Below are 17,961 nucleotides of genomic sequence, written 5' to 3' on the forward strand. Positions count from 1 at the left end.
AGTCCAATGGTATCTTCACTTGTCTAATGGTCTCAATGAAGTTGACCATGAAAGTGCTGAGGTGTCCTACTATGGGTAAGCCCATGATTCTGCTCAGGAGAATAATGGAGTAGCTGATTTTTTCCTTCATGTATCCCTGAGTCATGTCTACCTTTCCTATTATCTTTCCCCTTGGAGTCTTCTCAATGAGATAAGAAGATTGTATGATGTCTATGGCCTCCTGATAGTGTTCCCTATACCATCTCTTAGCTACTTCATATGAGAGTCTTATGAATTTATTTTCTCTTAGAAGATGGAAGATCCTCTCAATATTATCAGGTCAGAGGTCCAACACAACTTCTCTTGTAACACTCTTGACTACTCTTTTATTAGGAACAAAATGGTGTGACAAGGCCATGATTAATTCAACTGATTGTACTGACATGGGATGTGAAGCTGCATTCAGCAACTTGGAATGGATGAGTGAAGATACTAGTGTAGATCTCTCTGTTGGCTTGTTGCAAATTCTCAAAAATTCTCCTAGATCCATGTGTTTGAGGTTGGTATCTCTAATTTCTACATAATCATTTTGGAATCTCATCTTTGAAGGTATGTCTTGGACTTTGAAGTCTATAGGTTTGGGTGATACTCCAGATATGGATGCCATTTTATCACTTGCATGTAATAGGAAAAAGAAACATTAGTTAGGTCAACAAAAAGAGTTAGAAATAAACATAAAAGCTAAAAATGAAATGCCCAATTTGGGCATTTTTATTATTATTTTACTTTTCTATCTTTCCCCTTTTTTGTTTTTTTATTTTATATTTTATTATTACTTTTTGTTCAAAAAAAATAAAATAAAGCCGGGTGAACAAAAGTGAAAATGGAAAGTGGAAAGGACATAAACCTATGTGCACACAAAGATATGCAATGCAATGTTATAAGGGTGTGGACTTGAAAATATGTGTGTGCTACTGAGAGGTGCACGTGATGTTGATTTGGAGGAAGTTACACAGTGTGATGCATTTGGATGGGTGCTAAATTTATACAAAGCATGCAATGCCACATGGGCCATGGCAGTGTTGGGGTTACATCGCGTAGCCATGAAAAAAAATTGCACTAGCCGAGTGTGTAGCACTAGATTATGTAAGGTGCACAGTGGCAAATGGCCATGGCAATGCATGAGTTGTTACATTGTGTGGCTACAAAAATGTGCAAGGCACACGACATAGAATAGCCATGATGGGCACGTAGCACTAGGAAACATGACCATATGAAAGGCATATAGGATGGAACAACCATGACAGGTGCACGACACCTAGACTATGCAAGGTGAATTACATGAAAAGGACACACTAGGTGCACCATGCCAAGACTATGTAAGGTACACCACATGAAAAGGGTGCACCAGGTGTGTGACGCCAAGAATATGCAAGGTGCATAGCATGAAAAGGTTGTGCCAGGTGCACAACACCAAGAGGGTAAAACATGCAATGCCAAAGTTTAGGAGGGTACTCACCTTACTGCACCAAATGCAAAGGAAGACATAAAATGTTGAAGTGTATGGATAGCCTAGGGGGGTTTTATAACCTTACCTATCAGGTAGGTGTGCAGCGCGCCACCAATGTGCATCTCACCCGCGCGCGTGTGTTATGTGATGTAATTTTTTGGGTGTTTTTTCTATTTTTTTATTTTTATTGAATTTTATTATTATTATGATTATTATTATTTTTAAATTTTTTGACAACTCTAACACTTTTAACTCTAACAATTTGCTCCTGACTCTCAAAATGTGACTCTGAGAGTTAAAAAATGTAGGGGGTCCCTATTCCTAGTGAGGAATGGGGCATGTGTTGTGGACACCACAACAAATAGCCCTGAAAAAAGGAAGAAATGACCAAGGCATTTCTTCATTAGCAAAAATTCCTCCAACATATGTCAAACACCAACCAAACTTTGAACATCTTGAGCGTCTTTCAGATGACTTTACAATCAAAATCTCAGAATTCAAAACCTTCATACTTAGTGTGTGCATTATGTATTCATTTTCTTTGATGCCTCAAGATGCCGTTTATCAATTTTTTCTGACAACTTAAAAAAATCTTCCACTCCTCCCAACTCATTCATTCAGAATCTCTATAAAGGCTTTTCATCAATTGATTACTTAACCAGATGAGAGAATGAATTGGAGGGCTCTTGGCAAGATGCCATGTTCTTTTAATTTCCTAGCCATTTGAATAGTTTCTCCATGTCATTTAGAAGTTTACCTTTGATGAAGAAATATTTTGAATACAAGATACTTTGTTTTGAGAATGTATCTTTTGCCATTTCAGATCTTTAGAATCCTTCAGTCTTAACACCGTATTTACTCCTTTTTTTTGTATCTTGACTACACTTAGACTATGTAGTTAGAACATCAATGTCATTTCTCAGATTTGATCTCTTATGAACACCCCTTGTGTTCCTCTTTTAGAACCTTTTAGAAACTCTCACACCAAATAATGATCTTAAAAACCTCTCGAGGAGATCCCTCCTATTTGAACTAGTTGAAGTTTGGATCATCTCTCATTATCTTTGACTTCATTTTAAAAACACCTAAAATAATCAATTTTTTTAAAATTTGCAAAGTGTTGAGAACTTGTTGGTTTAGGCTTCTAATTTCTAGACTAAAAATCCCTTATTTCCATAAAAAATGTCAGTTGCTCAATTGGTATAAGACACAGAATCATCCAAATGTTTTGACAAAGAAATACCTCTTCTTAAAATCAAAACCAAAGAGTGGTTAGTGAAATCTTAAGAGAAAATCTCAAGTACACCTTACCCCCTAAGACTGACACAACATTGAAAGAAAACACATGACTGAAAGAAAACACACAACATGAAAGAAAACACACTTGTAGAAATAAACACGCTTGCATGAATGAAAATCTAAGCTAAATGCATAGATAAAGTCTAACTATTTTTTTTTTTTTTTTTTGTCTTTTAGGCTTCAAAGTAATGCTTCAAGAAGGGAATAAATTCCCCTTGTAAGGAATTGGGCCTAAAAGTGTTTTCTCCCAAAATTTTCACAATTTGACAAGGGCTTCTCCACAAGCATTGAAACTTGGTATGGCTGTCCAACTTTTCTTTCACCTTATCCTAGAGTAGAACAAGGTCAAAAATCTTGAATGATTTAATTGTGTTTCTCTTGTCGAACCATCTTTTGACAACAAATTGATGTTTACCCATGTGCTCCAATGCAGCTATTCATTTCTCATCCATCTCTAGAAGATTCATCAATCTAATTTGTACTTTGTCATCATCTTCTGCATACCCACTCATGAACTTCAAAACGAGAATTCTGAGATTAAGTGGGAACACTAGTTCTTGTCCATAGACGAGCAAATAGGGAGAAGTTCCCAAAGCATTTTTGACTCTCACTCAGTCTTTCCATAAGGCATATTTGAGTTGTGTATGCCAATCCCTAGATTCTCTTTCAACAATTGTCTTATTACTGTGATCAAGTTCTTGTTTGTAGATTTTGCCACCCCATTTCCTTGCAGGTAGTAATTTGAAGATAACTTGGTAATGAATTGATTTTCAAATGCCCACTAAGTCAAGAATGTTGATGCATAAGCAGACCCATTATCACATACAAGGGTGAATGGCATTTCGAGCTTGGTAACAATATGTTCTTTTAAAAAATCTATCACCACCTTATTAGTGCAATTTTTGAATGTTTCTGCTTTCATCCATCATGTGCAATAATCTGTAGCTGTGAGAATAAATACATGTCTAGTTGATGATGGTGGGTTGACCAGACTAATGAAATCTAGCCCCCACTTTGCAAAGGCGCATATCTCTTACATAGGCTATAAGGTCATTGCAAGATTCCTCTATCTATTGGCACTGGTTTGGCAGATATGACAAGAGCATACATGCTCAAAAGTGTCTTTGAATATTGAGGGCCAAAAATAACCTGATCTCAGAATCATGTGAGCCATTGCTTTTGTCGAACCATGTCCTGTACCATACTTATCATGAAAGTTTTCCAAGACTTCCTTTACTTCCTCATGGCCTAAACACTTTAGATAAATCCCTTCATAGTTTTTGTTGTACAACTTGTTGTCATGTAGCATATAAGGTTCACACTTCATTTTAAGTCCCCTACGTTGTGAACTGTTCATCCACTTTGGGCATTGGTCTTGTAGGAGATAATAAACAATGTCTTGATACCAAACATATATCACCACTCCCTGATTAATGTCAACTTGTGATACAACCATCTTCTTCTGATCATCTTCATCCATTTCATCATCAAACTTGAATTCCTTTTCATTTCCATCCTAGTTATTAGCTATAATCTTTGACAACCCTTGACCTCTGACTAATCTCATAGATTGAATTATGAGATCGAATTCTTTAAGTATGGCCATCCACTTTCCTCTCCTTTTACGAAGTTCATTTTGCATTAAAAGAATCTTCACGGCTAGATCACGTATAATTGCATACACCTTACTTCTTAGTATGGAATGATAGAATTTCTTTACCACCTTGATTAATGCAAAGGATTTTTTTATCAAGGTTTGAATAATTCAACTCTGCATTCTTTAAAGGACAACTCATAAAAGCAATTGGTCTTTCATCTTCCCTTTCCCTTTTCTATGTCAAGATCCCTACACAAGAGTGTTCAAAAGAAAAGGAATAGATCTTAAAAGGTAACTCATAATCAGGACTCACCAAAACTAGGGCTGTAGAAATGGAAACTTTGATATCTTCAAATGATTTCTTTATCTCTAGAACCCATTTTGTCTTAACCTCTTTTTTGAGTAATTCATTAAGGGGACGAACTATCTCTGCAAATCCACTTATGAATTTTTGTAAAAAATTTATCTTCCCAAAGAAAGACTTCAATTCCTTCCGACTATGTGGAGGTGCTAATTTTAGAATAGATTCAACTCTATCTAGATCAATGGAGATTTTGGCTTCAAAAATAACACGTCCTAGGAGCTTTCCTTTAGTAACACCAAATGAACATTTCTTGGGATTTTGAGATATGTTGTATTTATGACATCTATTGAATACCTATCTCAGATTAGCAATGTGGGTAATTCAATCTTTTGAAAAGATAGTCAAGTCATCCATGTAGATGACTATACATCTATTAATCAATCCTTTGAAAGCCTCATCCATCGCTCATTGAAATGTAGCTCCTACATTAATTAGTCCGAAGGGCATCCTTCTGTAGGAAAAAGTTCCCCATTTAGTCATGAAAGCCATCTTTAGCTGATCTTCTTCATCAACCATCAACTAGTTATACCCTGAGTAACCATCTAGGAATGACATCATCTTTGAACCATTCATAATCTGCAAGACCTCATCTAGTGAGGGTAAAGGATAGTTGTCTTTTTGAGATGCTAGATTCAAGTTATGAAAGTCAACACAAAAATGAATCTCTCCAGTCTGCTTCCATATAGGAACCAAATTTTCCACCCACGTGGAATGGCAGATAGGAAATATGATCTTAAAATCTAGTAGCTTCTTTATGTCTTTCATGATCAATGGTTCTATGATGGGATTTACCAGTCTTTGTCTTTGTCGAAATGGTTTGGCATCCGACTTCAGCAGGATGTCATGTGTGATAACCTTAGGATCATAAGTTTTTAGCTCTTCATAGCTCCAAGCAATGACATCCTTATACTTGGAGAGTAATTTGAGCATGTCTTCCCTTTCTTGTTGATTGCATGCTTTTCCTATCTGTACCATTTTTGGTTCTTCATCAGTACCCAAGTTGTATGAGACACATTCTTCAATTCCCTTTTCTTGGGTTACCCTTCTATTGAGTGCTGATTCATCATGATCAAAGATGGATTCTATTTCAACCATTCCTTTTGGAATAGTGTTAGTTTTTAAATTTAGAATACCATCTTCATCCTCAAGCTCATCATCTCCAAGATTTTCATCTGGTGTATCATCAATCTCTTGCTCTTCAAAATGGCGACTGCACATGATAAACTCAAGTATATGTTTGTCATCTTGAAAGACCTAAAAAGTTAGTGATATTGTCAGGAATGGATGGAACAACAACCAATTCTATTGAAAATCTTTTCAACTTGGTTCTTTCAACTAGCTGTAAAGCACTTGCTAAAATGGTGAGAGTATCTGCTACCATGTTCTTTCTTCTTGGAATGGATTTGATGTTTAAAGCCTCAAAGTCATGTAGTATATCCCATACCCTTTTTCTATAAGCAAGTAATCTTTTATTTTTATAAGAGTATATGGATTTTACTTGTCGTATAACCAATTGAGAATCCTCTTTGATTATGATAGTTGTGACTCCATTCTCTAGTGCAAAGAGAAGTCCTTGAATTAATGCCTCATATTTTGCAACATTTTTAGTACATCTAAACTGTAATCAATATACAACATAGAAAGACCTACCTTTTGGGTTGACCAATTCAATACCTACACTGGCTCCCATCTTGCACCTAGAAACATTGAAGCAGAGTGTCCAAATTGTATTTTCCTTGGGTTTTTTGAGTTTATGCTTATTCATCCTTAACTTCTCTTTCATTTGAGCCTTTAATGACTATTTCTTAGGAGACCATTATAACTTCCTTGTGTAGGACTTAATGAGTCCCCTTCATAATTGGTGGATAGAGGAAGTGTATGCTTTTCTTTTTTATCTTGAATTTCCTCTATCAGTTCTTTGATTTCCTCAACTTTGGGTTCAGGATGAATGACTACTGAATTCCATCCTTTATCTTTCACATATCATCTTCTTCTTTTTACTTTAATCATCCCTAGAGGAGGAGAAGACAAACCTCCTTCATTTGACGAGGTATCACTATGTGAAACATTCAAAAATTCAATTTCTTCTTCAATATTTTAAACAAGGTTGGGTGAGTTCATCGGATCTTGGCTTTCTATGAATTCATCTATTGAGGTATTTTTATCCTTGTCTTCCATTATATGTGTTAGTACCTTTGGTACTACTTCTTGACATGATGAGCATCCAAACTCAGAGTGACTAACTTTGTGTAACTGACAAAATCCTGGAAGGAGGAGGATTCTAGGATCAACTTCCTTTCCTAAACATTGTAAATTAGTCACCATACTATCTATGAACTATGTCACGGTTTCACTTTTGGGTACTAGCGCCTTAGGTTCTTCATTCTAATCTTGAAGTGTATTCGCTGGAACCATATCCAATACCATTACTTTGTATAAACCCAAATCTGATTATAAGAATGCTATCTCATTCGGGGCATTGTAATCTATGATCATTGTTTTCAATTTGGGCTCAACATCTATCTTAATTTGATTGTTCAATCCTTTCGATGACAACCACAATTGAATGAAGTCTGTAGAAAACCATCCTCTCAGACATTTCATCCATTCTCTACTTAGAAGCAACCCATATGTTTCTAGGATATCAACCACATGTATGTCAATAACATCCTAAATTCGAGGGTCAACTGTTAATTGTATCTGCACATCTTTCAATACACCAATGACTTTTACCTCTATTTTATCCAATTATATGTTACATGAAGCTCTGTTACTAACTTCTAGCCTTTGAGCTATTGATAATGGCATTATGTTACATGAAGCTCTTGAATCAATGAGGCAATTGTGAAGATTCTTCCCATATATCCCAATACTAAGTAAAAATGAGGGTACCTTGACTTTGTCTTTGAACATAGTCGGCATTGCTTCTATAGCATTTACTTGTTGAGACACTATCTTTTGAGGAACAATATTCGTATTGTGGGAAACCTTTGTATGATTCAATGTCTTCATAAGAACTTCTCATTGTTGTGGGAAATTATGTAACATGTCAAACATGGATATATTGGCTTTAGTCCTTTTCAAATCATCTACCACATTATATCTTTTAATGGACCAAGTGGGATTCTTCAGTATTGTTGGTACATTCACTTGATTCTAATTCTGTGGTCCTCCATACATTGGTCTTACCGATGGCAAATTATTACTTACTCTTGGATCAGGTGGAGTTGGTTGCAAACTGGGAGGAATTTCATCCATCAAGGGATCCTTTCTATTTCTGATATTGTATGTATTTCAATTGTCATTGCGAAAGGCAAACATCTCATAATGCTAAATATTAGGTTCCTAACTAAATGGAAATGAGAATTCCTCACTTGCTGGTTGTTCCACTTGTGTATTATGTGAAAAATCATAGGATTCCAATAGCATAGCATCATAGCATTGAATTGTACAGGAGGAGGATTGTAATTTATCTATAAATTTTGATTTATCTCCTAATTGCCATTATAGTAGGAACCATCATTATTAAGTGCATTTTGTCTATCATCATACTAATTGATATCAGCATATTGAATGTTGTTGTTATTGTTATCGACATGAATGCTTCAATTGGTTGGATAGGTGTTCCATTGTCAATTCTATCTTTGGAAGCCATTGTTGCGATCAGGAGGATTGAAGTTGTTTCCTCCATTGTTGTTTCCTGCATTATTGTTGTTGTTGTTCCCATTGAAGTTCGTATTGTAATTTTGACCAAAATTGTTGTTGTAGGGGTCAGCGTTGTTTCTTTCAAAGTTCTTATTTTGTCTTTGTGACAATCTAAGATGTGTCAACTCATTGTTCATTTGTGACGGTCTTCTTCATTTGATCAACTTTTGAAATAAGGTTATTGTCTATTTCCATGGGAACTATGGCCTTCTATTCAAAGAAAGCTATTTTTGGAGGCTCATACCTTGGATATCTTATCACTTGATTTTGTGGAGTGGATACCTACTATAATGGAACTAGATTCATAGGTATGAACTCGCTAGGCACCGTGGGTGCTCCCATAGGGTATGTTGGTATTGTAGTGACTGCTTGCATTGGAAGCATCATTCCTCCTCCATTAGGATTGGCTTGCTTTGTAAATGTGATTGTCTTTGCGAAGACTTTATCCAATGTCTCAATATTTGCTACAGGAAGTCTTCTCAAAAAAATCACAGTAAGGTGATTCATAGCATTCAGATAAATATGAATAGTGGCTTCAACCGGTATAGTTTATGGCATTTCCAACTTGAGGTAGGCCATATGAAAGTGATGGTTGAAGTGAGAAATTATCTTAGCTGGGTCTCTTTTGATTGATATGAATTGTTGATGTATCATAACTGGGTTGATGAATGTTTTGAATTGTTCCAAGAATAATTTTTTGAATTTTTCCCAATCTCTAATGCATCCGGGTGGAAAATTAACATACCAATTGAAGGAAATTTCCCCCAAAGAGTAGGGAAATAAATGAAGAACCATATCCTCATTAGCAACTTGCTTGCAATTATAAATTTCCTTGAATACCTTGACTTGATCTTCAACAATTCGTGTCTCGCCATAGATGAATTTGGGGCAAAATTTCTCATGATTCTTAGGGAGGTCATGGAGTGCACCTCTCAAGTTTATTGGTGAGTCCACAACGTTCCCAAAAAAGGCCATTAGAGGGTTTGTCAGACCCAATGGTGCTTGTTGAGGAGTAGCTATTGGAATATGTGGTGGTCCACCAGGGGATTGGAGTAGAGGTAGAGTTGAAGAAGATGATGAAAGTGGTTGAACTTAGGATGTTCCCTTATCACTACATGGTTTGTAGAAGTGGGTGAGCTCAAGAAACTTGTGTGCACTTGGCATAGACCTTAATGGTCGCTGAAATGGGGATTTTGGATCAATATCCTCTAGCTTGCATCAATTCTGGAAAAAGCACACCTCTCTAAATTTTGTGCACCACATAGTTTTGTGCACCTGAGCACCTATGAAGTTGCGAATCTACACAGCTACGTACCTATGAACTTGAATTTATCAAAAAAACTCAGGAAATTTTTTGAACTTTTGTGAAGTGCAAATTATTGTAGAATTGAAAAATTTTGAAACTTGGACAAATTTTCTTTCTTTCTAGGAGTCAAAAGAGGCCCTCCTCCTAGTGCCACTTCTATTGGGTGGTTTTTTTGCACGTAGTCAACAATAGGAATCCATTGCACAATTCCTCTCTTAAAAAGCTAATCTTTTGAGGATCAACTCTAAGGTTCAGTGTTTTTCTTGCGACGTACCAAAATCCGCTTAGTTGAAGATAAATGTGATTGTTCACGAGGTGGCCTTTGTTGGTTCTATTATGATCTCGGAATGAAGTAAATCTATTTATTGTCTCAAAATCACACACAAAAGAAAAATATTTTTTGTATTTTTTGGTTTTTTAATGAATGCAATTCTAATAGTACAACTAAAATGAGTTCCTCTTCTAACAAGGGGTTAGCAAAGAAAATAACGAAACTAAAAGAAAATATCATGAAATTGAAATAACTTGAAATTGAAATCCTAAATGGACATAAGCTATAGGAAACAACACACTGTGAGTTAAGCTTTTTAATAAATCAGTAGGAAACTAATGAAAATAGGAGCTGCGCTTCCTAGAATCCACTAATGCAATCATCAGTGAGAAACTTTAACAATCATATGATATTTCACCTTTCATCAAATCACAAGGCCATAGAAAGTGCACTCATGCGAGACAAAAAGCTATGCAGACACAATTTGATGATCTCTTCTCAAGCTAGATGCATTAGTGGAATTCATAAATCTGTGGAAAATACTAGAACTAAAAAATTGCACAACTAGAAACAATGCAATAAACCTTTGGCTAAATCACAATCACATGAATAAAATTCACAAAATAATGACACATTCAGGCAAGAATCACTACACTCCAAATGCGAGCACCAAAAGTATAATTTTATTGCATAATAATGGTGAACCTTATTACATTTTACAATGGGGTATTTATAAGAAATCATCTCCTAAATTTTTGTTGAGAGTGAAAGATATCTTCATGCAATAAAATGCTTTTAAACAATAAAACAAACTAAATACATACAATATAACAATTAATCTAGTGCTTAGAGGGACTACATCCATATTTTATTCATTAATTGGATCCATCAACCATTGATATGTCAAAAACAAAGAAAACATGATAGAAAAAGTAGGAGGAGGCATTTAGTTGAAGTAGGAGTGTCTGAAGGTGACAAAAATAGAATTTGGTCCTTTACTAGGCATGTGTCGAAGTTAAACTACCATTAGAATGAGTTTCCAATGCATGGAAAGAGTTATTTTTGGAACTAGCAGTTAACTGTCAATACACCTCTAAATTGAAGAGCTACAAAATTGTGTACCTATGAACTTGCATAGCTGTGGAGCTGTAGAGCTATGGAGTTGTAGATCTCAACAAGGTCAAAATCTAAAAATTGTACTGAGTGTCAAAATTGAAATTCTGGCATCTGGGTTTTGTTCTTCTTCATCCCAAAGCTATGTTTGGATGTTTGCCCCTAAATTTCTCTATCATCTCAATAATCTTAGCCACATATAGAAGATATAGGGCCTCATATTTGTCTTTCACCTTCTATCTGTAGTTATCCATGTCAATTCGAGTCTTTGCAAAATCTCAAAGTTTGGTATCTAACTCTAACAGGGCTTCTTCTATCTTGAAGGCTTTTCATATGTCCTCATCGTCTGAAACCTCCACAAAAATATTCCTAAAATTTTTCACTACTATCTCTATAGGTAACAACTTTTCTCATTCCTCATCTTCAAAAATATTCAAGCATGCATCACTGTAGTGTCTCTCTACTTCCAAAATTCACACTCAAGCTTGATCCTTGAGCTAATGGATCTCCTCATGTAATGTTTCCATCACTTTATTCCTATCTACTATTTTCTCTATCCAATCATCAATCATGTCTAATTCTTCTCTGATATATACATCAATCAAAACTTGATATCTTTGGCCCTTTATGGCTTGTAGAGTCTACAAATCTTTACTCCAAGCCTGTACCTCATCCATAATACTAAAGTCCTACTTCAAAATTGCTACGATATTATTCATGTTCTCCTATGTAGCATGTAGTAACTTCAAATTCCCTATGATGATGGTGACACCTTTCTCCACAAAAATTTCTCACCATTCCTTAAAAAAATTGAACAATGGGTCTAATTGTACACCTCCCGCTTCTCTAAGTACAATATTCAAAGTATACTCAGGGTGTTCAAGATCAAGAGGACCAATGAATTCAGCTAGGTATCCTTTTAGGCTCTTAACTTCTCTTCAAAGTGAATGGAGTTCAATCTCCTCTTGTTCCATGCACTTGAGGACCTCTTTGACTCCCATAGTCATCATTTGTCAGACTGAATCTTGTGTAGGCCTTCCCAACATAATATCCTTTAACTCATAATCTTCGAGGCTAAGGCCTTCTGCATCTGTACCTTTAGGAGGGAGAGCCACTTGTGCAAATAAATCTTGAATCCGTATGGTGGTGACAAATGCACAAATTCCTTCCTTTCAAGCATGGAATTGAGGCTTAGTACTCCTCATTATTTCCTTCTAGATCCATCTAGGGATGCATCCTACTAAAGATCTAACTCTTGATGAGAAGGAGTATTTTTTGCAACTTCCTTCCCTTTGTTTTTCCTGCTAGGAGTTGTATCTTGTTGGGAGGGCTCTTCTCCTATAGCTTCAGTCTTAGTAGACCTTGTAGCCTAAACCTCAGTGTCTTGGGAAAGTGGTTGAGAATATTCCACCATTTGTCTTCTAACACTTCATTGATCACCATTTTTTTTAGTCTCTCCTCTTATAATGACTCCTTATGAACTTGTTCTTTCTCTATACTCTGAGGTGGAGGAGTCACCAAGCCTTTTTCTACCACTATAACTCATGGTGGAGATGGAGAAGTAAGATCAGGACCCTATGTATCTAGCAACATTTACATCCAGTCTTCTTGTTGTGGTTCACCTATAGGGGTGTCCCTGATCTTATCCCCGATCAACTCTATACATATAGGCATGAAATCAAAATCTAACATTGAGAAAATGTCATCAGTTTCTTCACTTTTCTCATCCATCCACTACTATACTTCATCTTCTAAAGAAGAGAGTTCTAAGGGTTCTACTTGAGTGGATGGTGGGGTACTTGTGGCACTCTTTCTTCTTTGCAACTCAGTGGTTGTTTCTAGTTGAGTTCTTCCTTGTAGGGGCACTTTTTCTTCTTCCTCTTCTAATTCTTCTTCTTCCTCCTCTTTTTCTCCTTCCATAATGCTTTTAGGAATAGATGGATTAGGCACTAATCTTCTACTCATTTTTTCCTTTTCTTCATATAAATCTTAATCCTCTTCTTTTGTTTCTTGGAGGTAGAAGGAGAAGCTAGCTTATCTTGTGTAGGAGGAATGGAGACTTGCAAAATCTCTCCCTCTTCTGGTTGGCTAGACACAATGGAAGGAAATTGTGGTTCATCTTGGACTTGGGTAGTTCCAGTATGTTGGGACCCTTGTGGAATCTATTCCTACTATTGGGGAGGCACCTATTCTATTTGAATCCTCTAAGGGGAGGTCCTCTTTCTTTTTTTCTTTCCCTTCCTTTCAGGAGGGTGATAATATCCAACCAAGTGATCAAGCTAATACATTGTTTCTAGCCTGATAGGAGATTGAGCTACAAAGGTAGGAATTGTTACTTTCTTTCCTCTACCTCTTTCTGGGCAAGAAAGTGCATAGAAGATCATTGTGTCAAGAATTGGATCAAGTGAAAAAGGTTTCTTGATCCAATCCTTTGTCATTCTGATGACATTCCTCATGTGATGATTAATATCATCAGCCTCCTCCCTGTCAACCTTAGCATTCATAATGGGTCTTTCACCAATTTTTTTTTGCATTGAATAGGGGGTCCAGTAATACCTTAGAATCCTATTGCTTTATCTCCTCTAGGATGTTCAAATGGAGAGCCATTTTTGCTAGATACAAAGTTATCCTACAATAGTCCCTAATGCAAACATCATAGAAATTTGTGGTATTCATCCAGTGATCTTCAAAAACATCCTCATAATGAAAGCCTCTTCTTGCTAGACTCTCCACTTTATCAACATTGTCAAAATATGGTCGGGGAGAGTTGCATTCTTCAAGGGGATAATTCTCCCACTCCCACTCAAAGGATGAAATATCCTACTTCCTCTTCACCTAATATGGTCCAATGACCAATGGCCATGCCTAGAAAGGTCTTCATTGTCTCTTAATCTTCTCATAAGTTGACTTAACTTGCCAAAAAATCTCCAACAACACCAACTTGTCACTTTGGTATCTTGGGAGCTTCTTAGGATTGATGAATGCACTAGCTACCCGTAGATAGGTGAACATTTTGAACTGCATGAAGTAAGTTCCAAGAGCTATGACTTGTGCTTTGGCTTCATCAGATAACCTCTTCCCATAGTCTCCCTCAATGAATCAAATGATTACAAAGATGAATGCATCATTCACAATTTTGTATTCTTTGCTCTGCGTTGAGAGCTTCTTCTTCACTAACTGGCGATAGACTATATATAGCTAGGCATTGGAGTCCTGCATACTGCCTCTCCTGTACAAACCAAGATAGTTTGTTGTCCTTTTTGCAAGTAGGTATACCATGTAAGAAGTCATGTAAAACCTCTTCTTATCCTTCATCATCTTCAGTTTCTCACACAAGTTTTTACTTGGTGTGGTGGCCTAGTCCAGTGGTATCTTCACTTTTCTAATGGTCTCAATGAAGTTGACCATGAAGGTGTTGAGGTGTCTTGCTACAGGTAAGCCCATGACTCTGCTCAAGAGAATAATAGAGTACCCAATGTCTCCTTTATGTATCCCCGAGTCATGTCTACCTTGCCTATTATCTTTACCCTTGGAGGCTTCTCAATGAGATAAGAAGATTGTATGATGTCTATGGCCTCTTGTCGGTGTTCCCTATACCATCTCTTAGCTACTTCATATAAGAGTCTTATGAATTGATCTACTCTTGGAAGATGGAAGACCCTCTCAATGTTATCAGGTCGGAGGTTAAACACAACTTTTCCTATGACACTCTTGACTACTCTTTCATTAGGAACAAAATGTTGTGACAAGGCCATGATTAATTCAGCTAATTGTACTAACATGGAATGTGAAACTGCATTCACCAACCTAGAATGGATGAGTGAAGATACTAGTGTAGATCTCTCTATTGGCTTATTGTAAATTCTCAAGAATTCTCCTAGATCCGTGTGTCCAAGGTTGGTATCTCTAATTTTTGCACAATCATTATGAAATCTCAACTTTTAAGGTATGCCTTGGAATTTGAAGACAACAGGTTTGGGTGCTACTTTCGATGTGGATGCCATTTGATCACCTGCACATAATAGGAAAAAGAAACATTAGTAAGGTCAATGAAAAGAGTTAGGAATAAATGTAAAAGCCAAAAGTGAAATGCCCAATTTGGGCCTTTTTATTTATTATTTTACTTTTCTCTCTTTCCCCCCTTTTTTTTCTTTTTTTTGAAATTTTATTATTATTATTATTATTTATTTTTTATTTAAAAAAAAAAATTAAAGCGGGGTGACAAAAAGTGAAAATGGAAAGCAGAAAGGACATGCCTATGTGCACACACAAAGATATGCAATGCAATGTTATAAGAGCATGGACTTCAAAACGTGTGTGCACTGTCGAGTGATGTATGCGGTGCCAATGTGGAAGAAAGTATGTGGCCTACCATGTTTGGATGGGTGCCAAATTTATACAAAGCGCACAATGCCACATGGGCTATGGTAGTGCTGGGGTTACATCACACAATTGCAAAAAAAACCACGCTAGCCATGTGCAACGCTGAACTATGTAAGGTGCACAGTGCCGAATGATCATTGTAGTGCATGGGTTTTTACATCGCGTGGCTACAAAAATATGCAAGGCGTGTGGCATAGAATGGCCATGGTGGGTGCGTGGCACCGGGACATCGAGCAACATGACTGTATGAAAGGTACACATCATGGAACAACCATAGTGGGTGCGTGACATCGAGACTATGCAAGGTGTGTGGCATGAAAAGGCTGTGCTAGGCACACCGCACTGAGACTATGCAAGGTGCACCACATGAAAAGGCTATGCTAGGTGCACAACAATGAGACTATGCAAGGTGTGCTGCATGAAAAGGCTACACCAAGTGCACGACACCGGGAGGGTAAACCATATATTGCCAAAGTTTAGGAGGGAAATCAGCTTAGTGCACCAAATATAAGTGAAGGCATAAAATGTGTAAGTGTATGGACAACCTAGGGGGTTTTATAACCTTACCCATTGGGTAGGTACATGGCACAGGTGCGTGGCACTCATCCTGGGTGCGCGTTATGTCATGTGATTTTTTTTTGTTTTTTTTCTAATTTTCTATTTTTTTGTATTATTATTATTATTATTATAAATTTTTGATGACTCTAACAATTTTCTCTCGCTTCTAAAAATGTGAGTTTGGGAGTTGAAAAAAGTAGGGGGTCCCCATTCCTAGTGAGGAATGGGGTATGTGTTGTGGACACCACAACACAACTGACACAATATTTAGTAACCCATAAACCTTCCAAATAGAAAGTAAATCTGGGGTGGGGATGATACCAAAAAGCTTTAGTACTATAGTATAAAGTTGGCTTGTTAAGGCTTACAAATGATCACTTCTGGTGATCTACCCTATTAGGAGAAATAAGGACTATTAGGTCCACATTATAAAAGGATTTATAAAATACAATGAAGTATACACTCAGTTAGGATATTTAGCATAAGACTATTAAGTCCACCTTGTTAGAGGATTTGACTAATGCACATATTAGGATGAACTAGTAGTTGATCACTACTCTACAACTCAGTTTGCTGATTGAGATTCCTTTCATGTAGAAGTGATCACCTTGTTGTGATAGATAGAATTTGATTTTCCTTATACTACTTGTAGCCTTTTACTCTTCAATTTTCATTCATACTTATTACACATTCATATTCTCTTTTGGATATGACAAGATATCTTACATATATACCAATAAAATAATTACATTCTAAAGTCGGCTACAATACCAATCTCAAAAATATTCACCATTTTGGCTCAATGTTGAAACTCAAGTTTTGAAGACCACTCGATTAATATTTTGACACTCAGAAACATAGTGAACTCAAAAAAATCTGGCACTCAATTAACACTAGTACTCAATCCAAATTGATCATTTAGGAGTAGACATGAATTTAGATAACACTGATGACTCGACAAACATTGTAGAATTTGGTTGACACTGTAGAACTCGGTATAACTGAAGCTCAATCAATGCTACATTTTCTCTACTTGGTTGACATGACTAGCTTAGTTTACATTGTCTTTCTGTTTTGCTTAGTTAACACTTACTTTCTACTTGGTTGATACTACAACAACTCAGTTTACACTATAAGGCTTAGTTAATACTACAATAGCTTGGTTAATTAGGTGAAGCTCAGTAAATATGACCAACCAAATAATCAAGTGCTTTGGCACTAATTGACAAATTATTTGACCATAAGGTAAGGATAACTTTACTGGCTAATATTTGCCAATTAGCTAATCCCACTCATTGGGGACCCTATATTTGGCTCTCTTTTTTGCACTTTTGGGGTGTCGCCGTCACTTGCACTTTACTAAAATTAGGTCCCATGCTTAGGCTAATCCCCAATAATAATACATAACTATTATATTTCAGTGATGACTTCACCAATGTAATCTAATTTTTCTACATAGTAAATTAACTATTTTCACCTATAATTATCAATGCTTGTCTTAATTGATGGTCATGAAATTGTTCATCCTTTCTCACTTTGCTACAAAATAGATTTGATTGGGGACACATCTTTACTTTGGGAACTTTCTTTAAAACTTAGTATCATTTTAAAAGTTTCTCTTGAAATTAGGATTTAGGCAATTTATTTAGGAACATCTGACAATTAAAAATAATAGGGGTGCTTACCCCAAACTACCATTCAATAATTTGGAGGGAAACTGTAATGATAAAAGTGAGCTATATTTAACCTTGAAATTTGGCAATTAATTAGGCTCTATATAATAATAATAACAATAATAAAATCATTGTTTCTAGGTATGTGTATTTTTTCCCATGATTTTCATCAGTAATGAAAGATTCATCAAGATTTTATAGAA

This window comes from Cupressus sempervirens, chromosome 6 (assembly GCF_028749045.1).
Source record: "Cupressus sempervirens isolate cs-2001-9-10 chromosome 6, ASM2874904v1, whole genome shotgun sequence".
Lineage (NCBI taxonomy): Eukaryota > Viridiplantae > Streptophyta > Pinopsida > Cupressales > Cupressaceae > Cupressus > Cupressus sempervirens.